General features: G+C 38.3%; 1 pseudogene; it reads right to left on the bottom strand.

Moving 5' to 3' along the window:
- Positions 1-4,395: 4,395 nt before the first annotated feature.
- On the bottom strand, positions 4,396-11,021 carry LOC118847206 (annotated as a pseudogene).

Below are 11,021 nucleotides of genomic sequence, written 5' to 3'. Positions count from 1 at the left end.
TTGTGAACTAATGTAGCTTCTTGAAAAGTGTATTTCAATTTTAACATCTAAGGCTTAGACCGCTTTCAGAAATGAGATTTTCCTGCTTACCAGGAGAAGAAATTATAACAAACAGGTTAGAAATTAACCTTTGATCATTATTATATCTATTACTTAAATTTGAATGTAAAATGTCAAAATCAATCTAATTTTTTACTAAGATGACCATTTTGACCTTGTGACCATTAATGAAAACTCTTCTAATTACAGTTGTTATCCCAGGTAGCCTAAAATGATCTTTCAGCTATAATTAGACTTGAAGGGAAAACTGAAAAGACCCTCAATAAAATGCTGTCACAAGTTCCCCCCCAAACTACTTACCTGTACTTAAGTTGCATTTGCTGAGCTCATATTCTTTCAAAGGAACATTAACATTACAAAGCTCAATTATTCATGGTCAAACAAAGTATATGCCATGCCGGTCCTAACAAAGCAGTCTCTTTTACTGTTGTTATTTTTGAAGTATCTTCAAACAGAACGAACACTCATTGTCTAGGTAAATAGTTATAGCTCTGGGCTAATTTACTGTTTACTTGATTGGTCTATTTTCCCACAGCGCTCAGTCTCAACTTATACCCACTTTACTTCCCCAAATAGAGACTCCAAATTACAGAAGGGTTGTACACAATCAAATCACTATCTTAAAAAGGTTTTCCTCAAGTTCTCAGCATTCCTCTAGTCCTATTCCCAAAGTCTTATGAGTAGTTTTGTTATGTGGGATTTGTTAAGAAATTTTCACAAACATTTTTAAATGAGCAAAGGCAGAAAGACAAAGAAGTTAGTTGAAATCAGAATGTGTTTATCCTGGAGCATCTATGAATAACCTCTTTTAATCAGCGCCTAAGGAAAAATAGACCTAATAGTTTACATGATGCCAATCTTAAAAGGGTTCTGCTTTGCATATTAAAAGTTAAGTCAATGAATGGTTTGCTCCTACAGATGTGCCCTTCAGTTTGTGTGGCTTGTTACCATAGAAACTTTACTGTGCTGTGCGGTCCTTCTAGAGTTAAGGCTTTCTTGGAGAATATACAAAACCTGTCCATTGTGTCATTCTTTCTCACAACTCACGAGCCAAAAAAAAGGTAACCACAGACTTGGGCTGATACTAGATACTAGGAAGAGAATCTCTCTTTATTACCAATTACTTGTAAACACACAGAAATTCAGAATTGGAAGTGACCGCTGCAGCCATCTAGTCTGAACTGGAGTCATGACATACACCCAAAGTGGTCATACACCTTTTGCTTGAAGACCTGCAGTCAAAGATCGACTTTTGGATAGTGCTAATGGTGGGGAAGCAACATGCCTTCCTCCCACTTTAAAACAAAAAAAAAAAACTTTCATTTATTGCTGCCAGGGGCCAAACAGATCAAGTCTGATCTCCTTTCCACAAGACTGCTATTCAAATGCTTGAAAACAACACAAATGATTGCTTTCAGTCTTCTCTTCTGCAGACTAAACATTCCCATTTTCTTAGCTCGGATTGAGGGCTCTGCAAAGTCTTTTACCATCCTGGTTATCCTCTTCTGGACACTCTACAGCTTATCGATGTCCTTCTCAAACTGTGATGCTCAGAACTGAACACAGTACTGCAGATGTGGTCCGACAAGGTCAAAGTCAAATGGAGTCTGGCATGGCCTGTTTTTGATGAAACCATGTTGCTCTCTGTAATCACTGCTTCCTTTTTTTTAAAATTGTTCCTAATTCTTTTTTTTCCCCCAATTTAAAAAAAAATTTCTATTTAAAGTTTTGAGTTCCAAATTCTATCCCTCCCTACTTCACTCTCTTACCCCCTCCCTGAGACCAAAAACAATCCGATATAGGTTGTATATGTGCAATTATGTAAAAACATTTCCATATTTGTCATTTTATATAAGAAGACTACAACACTCTCATGGAAGGAGTGTTGAGACTCTGGGCAAGCTGCAAACTGCACCCCCGCCCCCAGCTTCGCAACTCAGATGTTGGTTCTTCTCTGATAACTATGTATTATGATTTGAATCAGACAAGGTCTGTCTGTTGATGTTTGTAATTTCTGTTTGTATTTGGAGAGGGAGATGGGGAAATTTAGGCAGCATCCAAAGATGTCAATAAAGAAATTTTTAAAAAAAGATTAATGCTTCTTTCAGGGTAGACCTCGTTTGTAAAAATATTGAGCACTCAAGTTTCTGCTGTTTATCTACAAAAGTATGTGCCCCATACCAACCATGAAAATTAGGGGGCAAAGGCTTGTCTCTGCTCTTGGCTATAGAAGCACTTTTCCCAATACAGAGCCAGCTCCACCCGTATCACTTCAACATCTTTCTTCATGTTTTGAATCTTTAGTTCCTCCAGTCGATCTACTTCTGACTGCAGCTGCAAAAGGGAGGAATACCAGAAAAAGCTTACCTTCTTAATCTGGAGAACAGTGGGAGCGCTCCCCCACTCACTGACTGCCCAGCTTTTCCCTGGCAGCCAGCAATGTACTCAGAGCCGCAGTTGAGAGCAGAAGAGACGTGACGAGTCCTTTGCTATCAGGCCAACCTCCCAAAGCATCCTGCGCCTCTTCAGTCCTTGGCACACACCATAGCGCCTAACTGGACCGTCACCTCCCTAAGGGGTGTCTCATAGAACACAGGGCAGTAGCAGCAACAGTTAACCGGGAGGAGGATAAGAATGGAAGGTCGGGCTAGCATTCAAAGGAATCAACTATGATGATTTCCAATGGGTAAGGAACGAAGGAGGTTTCCTAAATCTTGCAAATTGTATTAAGGAATTATAGATGTGTCTAGAATGTGTCACAATAGTTGCGTTTTTATATTCTAGGAGTATAATTCAAACCAGCAGGCCATGGAGATACGCTCATGTTCGATGAAACTTAAATGTGAGTTATAGGGGTCTGAAAATCTATGCATGCACACACTAAAACCAACACTTGGGATGACTGCCACTATTCCTTGAAAAAGCAGCTTACACAATCCTTTCTATAAAAAAAAAGAAGACTACAATAAAAGAACAACATGAAAGAAAGTGAAAAATAGCATAGTGTCTGTATTCAATCAATATCAATTCTTTCTCTGGATGTTGGTAGTAGGCTTCGTCATTAGTCCTTTGGGATCGTCTTGGGTTATTTTATTGCTGAGAATAGCTAAGTCATTCTTCACTCAACAATACTGGTGTTACTGTACAACATTCTCCTGGTTCTGTTCACTTCACTATGCATCACTTCATGTAAATCTCTCCAGGTTTTTCTGAAATCATCCTGCTTGTCATTTCTTATAGCACAGAAATATTCCATTACAATCAAATATCACAGCTTACTTAGCCATTCCCTAATTGATGGGCATCCTTTTGATTTCCAATTCTTAGCCACTACAAAAAGAGCTGCTATAACCATTTTTGTACAAATAGATGTTTTTCCTTTTTTTTTTTTGATGTCTTTGGGATATAGACCTAGCAGTGGTATTGCTGAATCAAAGGGTATGCACAGTTTTATAAACCTTTGGGCATAGTTCCAAATTGCTCTTCAGAATAGTTGGATCACTTCACAACTCCACCAACAATGCATTAGTGTCCTAGTTTTCCCATATCCCCTACAACATCCACCATTTTCCTTTTTTTTTTTTTATCATTTCCTCTTCATTGGTGATGAATTCACCCCTTTTGTTTTTGATACTAGTAATTTGGTTTTTTCCTTCCCTTTTTTAAAATAAAATTAACCAATGGTTTATTTATTTTATTGTCATTTTTTTTCATAAAACCAGCTTCTAGTTTTATTTATTAGTTCAATGGTTTTCTTACTTTCAATTTTATTGATCTCTTCTTTGATTTGCAGGATTTCCAATTTGGTGTTTAATTGGGGATTTTTAATTTGTTCTTTTTCTAGTTTTTTTAGTTCATGCCCAATTCATTGATCTGCTTTTTCTCTATTTTATTAATGTAAGCAATTAGAGTATAAATTTTCCCCAAATACCACTTTGGTGGTATGTATAGTTCCAAATTGCTCTTCAGAATAGTTGGATCACTTCACAACTCCACCAACAATGCATTAGTGTCCCAGTATTCCCATATCCCCTACAACATCCACCATTTTCCTTTTTTATCTTTTCCTCTTCATTGGTGATGAATTCACCCCTTTTGTTTTTGATACTAGCAATTTGATTTCTTTCCCTTTTTTTTTAAATAAAATTAACCAATGGTTTATTTATTTTATTGTCATTTTGTTTCATAAAACCAGCTTCTAGTTTTATTTATTACATACATTTTGGTATGCTGTCTCATTGTTGTAATTTTCTTTTCTTTTCTTTTTTTTGATTGTCAAGTTTTATTGTACAAGACAAATAGAAGGGTACTATGTACAGAGGTGATAGGGGAGGATCATTTCTTAGTCTCCTCCTCCTTGGACAACGTCTTGATGATCTCCTCTTTCTTAGCCTTCCCGATACTTTCATGCTTCTTTAGTCTTGTACCAGAGAGTATCAGCCTGGTCAGCCAAGAGCTTCTTCCAGGCCTTGTCTGCCTTCAGTTTATGGATGTGCTCCATGAGGATCTGCTTATTCTTGAACACATTTCCCTTCACCTTTAAGTACAGGCTGTGGTACATGTGGCAGTCAATCTTTTTGGATTCACGATATCTTTGGAGCAGATGGCGCAAGCAGAAAGCACAGAATCTTCATTTGCCTCATCCAGGTCACCTTCTCGGGCATCCAAGCGTTGGCAGTACCCTTCCTCTTACCAATGTCCGTGTGCCTGCCCTTCTGTCGAGCCAGAGTATTTTTCCGGCATCTCACAAGAGAGTGCACAGTAACAAGCTTTCAGATGATCAGGCCATCTTTAATCAACTTCCTGATCTACTGATGGGAATTGGCATTGGTAATTTCATTGGTAGGGGCGGAGCCGAGATGGCGGCTGGAAAGATAATTTCATTGGTCTCATTGGGGTCAAGCCATACCTTCTTCATTCCACATTGAAGGACACTAAAAGCAAGCTTACTCATGGCTGCAGCCACCTGGAATTTTCTTTAATGAAATTATCAATTATTTCTATGATTCATTCTTTGCCCTATTTGTTTTTTAGGATTAGATTATTTGATTTCCAATTAATTTTTAATCTTTCTTTCCGTTGTCATTATTGAAAGTAATTTTTATTGCATTATGATCTGAAATGGATGTGTTTACTTTTTCTGCATTTTGTTGTAAGATTTTTATGTCCTAATACATGATCAATTTTTGTGTAGCTTCCTTGTAATGCTGAGAAAAAGGTATATTCACTTCTATTCCTATTCAATTTCCTCCAGAGGTCTATCATGTCTAACTTTTCCAGAATTTTATTCACCTCCTTCTTGTTTATTTTTTGGTTAGATTTATCTAGTTCTGAGAGGGGAAAGTTGAGGTCTCTCACTAGTATAGTTTTATTATCTATTTCCTCCTTTAGCTCATTCAACTTCTTCAAAAATTTAGATGCTGTACCGTTTGGTGCATATATGTTTACTATCAATATGACTTCATTGTGTATGGCTGGGCTTCTTAAATCTTTTCTACTTATAGCCCCTCTTCATGGTTTGGTAGAGTTTCTTGGTGTTGTGTGGCCTGAGGGCTTGTGCAGTACAAAGTGAGCATGCTTTGTGTTCAGAACCAAGACTGCAGTGAAGTTGCAGGATGCAACACAGGCAAGGGCTGCCAGAAACACCTCAGGTTCATTACGTGTTTGATTTTGAATTATTTTTTTGGTCATTGTGTGTTCAGAAACCTTTACCAAATTTTTTCGCGACCTCACATGGGGTTGCAATCCACAGTTTAAGAAGTACTGGTCTATGATACCTTTCGGTAAGATGTAGTTTCCTTCTTTATCTCTTTTAATTATATATATATATATAGATATAGATATAGATATAGATATAGATATAGATATAGATATAGATATATTTGCTTTTGTTTTGTCTGAGATCACAATTGCTACCTTTGCTTTCTTTGCTTCAGTAGAAGCATAATAGATTCTGTTCCAGCCCCTTGCTTTTACCTGTGTATATCTCACTGCTTCAAATGTGTTTCTTGTAAACAATATATTGTAGAATTCTGGTTTTTAATCCATTCTGCTCTCCTCTTCTGTTTTATGGCTAAGTTCATCCAATTCATATTTATAATAATGATAACTTTGTATTTCCCTCCATGCTATTTTTCGCTTGTTTATCCCCTTTTCTCCCTTGCCCTCCACCTTTTCCCTCCTCACAAATTTTTTTTCTGATCACTGCCTTCCACAATATAACCTGCCTTTTATCAGTCCTCCCTCCTTGTTTTATTATCTCCTTCCCTTTTTTAAGATAGATTTCTATATTGAACTGAGTGTGTATGTTATTTCCTCTTTGAGCCAATTTTGACAAGAGTACGGTTTAAACTTTTCCCACCCCCACTTCTTCTCCTACATTATAATTCTTTCATGTCTCTTTTATGTGGGATAATTTACCTCATTCAATCTCCCCCCTCCTTCTTCCAGTGCAATTTTCTTTCTCACCCTTTTATTTTATTTTATTTTGGGGGGTATCATCCCATCAAAGTCACTTTGTATCCATACCCTCTATCTACATATACTCCTTCTAATTTCTCTTGTAGTAATAAAGTTGTTGAGTTACAAATATTATTTTGCCATCTAGAAATATAAACATTTTAACCTTATTGAATTTTTTATGTTTTGTCTTTCTTATTTCTTTCTTGCCTTTTAGTGTTTCCTTTGAATATCATATTTGGAGGTCAAATTTTTTATTCAGCTCTGGTCTTTTATTTTGTTTTAATTTTATCATTTTTATTTAATATTTTAGTTTTCAACATCGATTTGCATAAAATTTTGAGTTGCAAATTTTCTCCCCATTTCTACCCTCCTGCCCACTCCAAGATGGTATATATTCTGGTTGCCCTGTTGCCCAGTCAGCCCTCCCTTCTGTCACCCCACTCCCCTCCCACTCCCTTTCCCCTTACTTTCTTGTAGGGCATGATATATTTCAATGCCCCATTCCCTATATATCTTGTTTCCCAGCTGCATGCAAAAACAATTTTTTTTTGAGCATGTACTTTTATAACTTTGAGTTCAAAATTCTCTCCCTTTGTCCCTTCCCACCAACCCTCCCTAGGAAGGCAAGCAATTCAACAAAGGTCACACATGTATCATTATGTAAAACACTTCCACAATACTCATGTTGTGAAAGGCTAACTAGATTTCCTTCCATCCTATCCTGTCCCCTTTTATTCAATTTTCTCCCTTGACCCTGTCCCTTTTCCAAAGTGTTTGCTTTTGATTACCTCCTCCCCCTATCTGCCCTCCCTTCTATCATCGCACCTTTTTTATCCCCTTCCCCTTACTTTCCTGTGGAGTAAGATACCCAATTGGGTGTGTATGTTATTCCCTCCTCAAGTCAAATCCAATGAGAGCAAGATTCACTCATTCCCCCTCACCTGCCCCCTCTTCCCTTCCAACAGAACTGCTTTTTCTTGCCACTTTCACGTGAGATAATTTACCCCATTCTATCTCTCCCTTTCTCCCTCTCTCAATATATTCCTCTCTCACCTCTTAATTTTATTTTTTAGATATCATCCCTTCATATTCAACTCACCTTGTGCCCTCTGTCTGTCTGTATATATATATATATGTATATATATATATATATGTATATATATATATATATACACACATATATTCCCTTCAACTACCCTAATACTGAGAAAGGTATTGTGAATTACACACATCATATTTCCATGTAGGAATGTAAACAAAACAGTTCAACTTTAGTAAGTCTCTTATGAATTCTTTTTCTTGTTTACCTTTTCATGCTTTTCTTAATTCTTGTATGTGAAAGTCAAATTTTCTATTCAGCTCTGGTCTTTCCATTGAGAAAGCTTGAAAGTCCTCTATTGGAAATCCATATTTTGCCTTGGAGCATTATACTCAGTTTTGCTGGGTAGGTGATTCTTGGTTTTAATCCTAGCTCCATTGACCTCAGGAATATCATATTCCAAGCCCTCGATCCCTTAATGTAGAAGCTGCTAGATCTTGTATTATCCTGATTGTGTTTCCACTTTCCACTATATTCAAATTGTTTCTTTCTGGCTGCTTGCAATATTTTCTCCTTGACCTGGAAACTCTGGAATTTGGTGACAATATTCCTAGGAGTTTTCTTTTTGGGATCTTTTTGAGGAGGCGATCTGTGGATTCTTTCAATTTCTATTTTGCCCTCTGGCTCTAGAATATCAGGGCAGTTCTCCTTGATAATTTCTTGAAAGATGGTGTCTAGGCTCTTTTTTTGATCACGGCTTTCAGGTAGTCCAATAATTTTTAAATTATCTCTCCTGGATCTATTCTCCAGGTCAGTCAGTGGTTTTTCCAATGAGATATTTCACATTGTCTTCCATTTTTTCATTCCTTTGGTTCTGTTTTCTAATATCTTGATTTCTCATAAAGTCACTAGTTTCTACTTGCTCCAATCTAATATTTAAGGTAGTATTTTCTTCAGTGGTCTTTCGGATCTCCTTTTCCATTTGGCTAATTCTGCCTTTCAAGGCATTCTTCTCCTCATTGGCTTTTTGGAGCTCTTTTCACATTTGAGTTAGTCTATTCTTTAAGGTGTTGTTTTCTTCAATATTTTTTTAAGTATTTTTTTGGGTCTCCTTTAGCAAGTCATTGACTTGTTCTTCATGGTTTTCTTGCATCACTCTCATTTATCTTCCCAATTTTTCCTCTACTTCTCTTACTTGCTTTTCCAAATCCTTTTTGAACTCTTCCGTGGCCTGAGACCAATTCATATTTTTCTTGGAGGCTTTTGATGTGGGGTCTTTGACTTTGTTGACTTCTTCTGGCTGTATGTTTTGATCTTCTTTGTCCCCAAAAAAGGAATGTAGAGTTTGAGTTTGACTCTGAGTTTGAGTCAGAGTTCATTTTCGCTGACTGTTCATGTTCCCAGCCAACTACTTGACCCTTGAGCTTTGTGTCAGGGTATGACTGCTTGTAGAGAGTACTTTGTCCCAAGCTTTAGGGTCCAAGTACTGTTGTTTTCAGAGTTACTTCTTCTCCATTGTCACCACAGGCTCTGTCACAGCAGTGCTCCTCCTCCCCCAAGAACTGCCAACCAGGACCGCAATTCAGATCTAAGCCAGCACAGCAACAGAACCTGCCTCTGTGCCCTTGCACTCCCGCTCTGCTAGATTCCTCCTACCATGTGAGCCAGCGACTTGGGAAGCAGCTGATGCTGGAGCTCTGGAAGCAGCCTCAGGAGTTTGGTGCTGCTACCACCGCCACCACTGCACCACCTCCGCCACCCCCAGGGATGGGGCTGGACCACTCTCACCTCCATCCCACAGTTTCCCACTAACCTGCTCTTTGGCGTTTGTGGGTTGAGAAGTCTGGTAACTGCTACAGATCAATGATTCATGGCCTTAAGGCCTGTTCTGGCTGGCTGACTCCCAGTCTGATCTGTCCTGGTGCAGCCCACTGCTGGGCTGTGCTCTGCTCCCAGCACCATGTGATAGACGCTTCCCAGCAACCATCCAGGCCCTCCTGGGCTGGAGACCTGTTTCTTTCTGCTGTTTTGTGGGTTCTGCAGCTCTAGAATTTGTTCAGAGCCTTTTTTTTACAGGTGTTTGGAGGGATTTGGGGGAGAGCTTAAGCAAGTCCCTGCTTTCCAGCCACCATCTTCGTTCTGCCCCCCAGCTCTGGTCTTTTAATTAGAAATGCTTGAAAATCCTCTATTTCATTAAATGTCCACTTTCCCCCCTGAAAGCTTGTAATCATTTTTGCTGGGCAGGTGATTCTTGGTTGTAATCCTAATTCCTTTGCCTTTCAGTATATAACATTCCAAGATCTCTGGTTCTTTAATATGGAAGCTGCCAAATCCAGTATAATCCTGACTACTATAACTCCATGATATTTGAATTGGGTTTTTTTTGGTGGCCTACAATACTCTCTCCTTGATCTGTGAGCTCTGGAATTTAGTAATGATATTCTTGGGAGTTTTCACTTTTGGATCTCTTTCAGGCAGTGATCAGTGGATTCTTTCAATTTCTATTTTGCCCTCTGGTTCTAATATATCAAGTCAGTTTTCTTTGATCAGCTCTTGAAAGATGTTGTCCAGACTTTTTTTTTTCTTATCACGGCTTTCAAGTTGTTCAATAATTCTTATATTATCTCTCTTGTATCTATTTTCTAGGTCACTTGTTTCTCCAATAAGAAATTTCACTTTTTCTTCTAATATTGTTTTACTTTTTTGATTTTTTTTTATCATATCTTGATGTGTCATAGAGTCATTAGTTTCCACTTGTTTAATTATAATTTTTAAGGAATTATTTTCTTCAGAGAGTTTTTGTACTGCTTTTTCTATTTAGCCAATTTGATTTTTTTAGGGAGTTATTTTTCTTGATAAATTTTTGTATGTTTTTTCCCATGCTATTGACTTTTTTTTTTGTGATTCTCTCGCATTTCTCTCATTCTTTCTCCAATTTTTCTTCTACTTCTCTAATTTGCTTTTTAAAATCCTTCTTAAGCCCTTCCAGGAATTCTTTTGGGGCCTGGGACCAAATTACATTTTTCTGTGAGTCTTCACATGTAGCCATTTTGACACTATTGTCGTCTTCAAAGTTTATGCCTTGATCTTCCCTATCACCGTAGTAACTTTCTATAGTCAAGCTCTTTGTTTTTTGCTCATTTTTTCTGCCTCTTTTTGTGACTTGGTGTTTGTATGTTATAGTTGGGCTCTGGGCCTACACTGTCCCAAGCTTTTTGTGCTGGCTTTCCACTGGGCTTCAGGGCTTAGCTGCTTACTTTCTCTGAGGGGTAGGATTCCCTTCTGGCTTGTACTGGGGGCCAGGGGGAGCCTCCCTCTTGGCCTCCCCTAGCTGCTGGTCTGCTCCAGGGGTGGGGCCTTGCTCTTGGGTTGCTATGGTAACAGAGTCTTTCTGGTGGCTGGCCCTGGAGTGAGGATCTTGTTGCTGGTTAGCCCCAAGGGTGGGGCCCTGCTGCTGCAT

The sequence above is a fragment of the Trichosurus vulpecula genome, chromosome 4, assembly GCF_011100635.1.
Source record: "Trichosurus vulpecula isolate mTriVul1 chromosome 4, mTriVul1.pri, whole genome shotgun sequence".
NCBI lineage: Eukaryota > Metazoa > Chordata > Mammalia > Diprotodontia > Phalangeridae > Trichosurus > Trichosurus vulpecula.
This window is presented reverse-complemented; position numbering and strand designations above follow the sequence as displayed.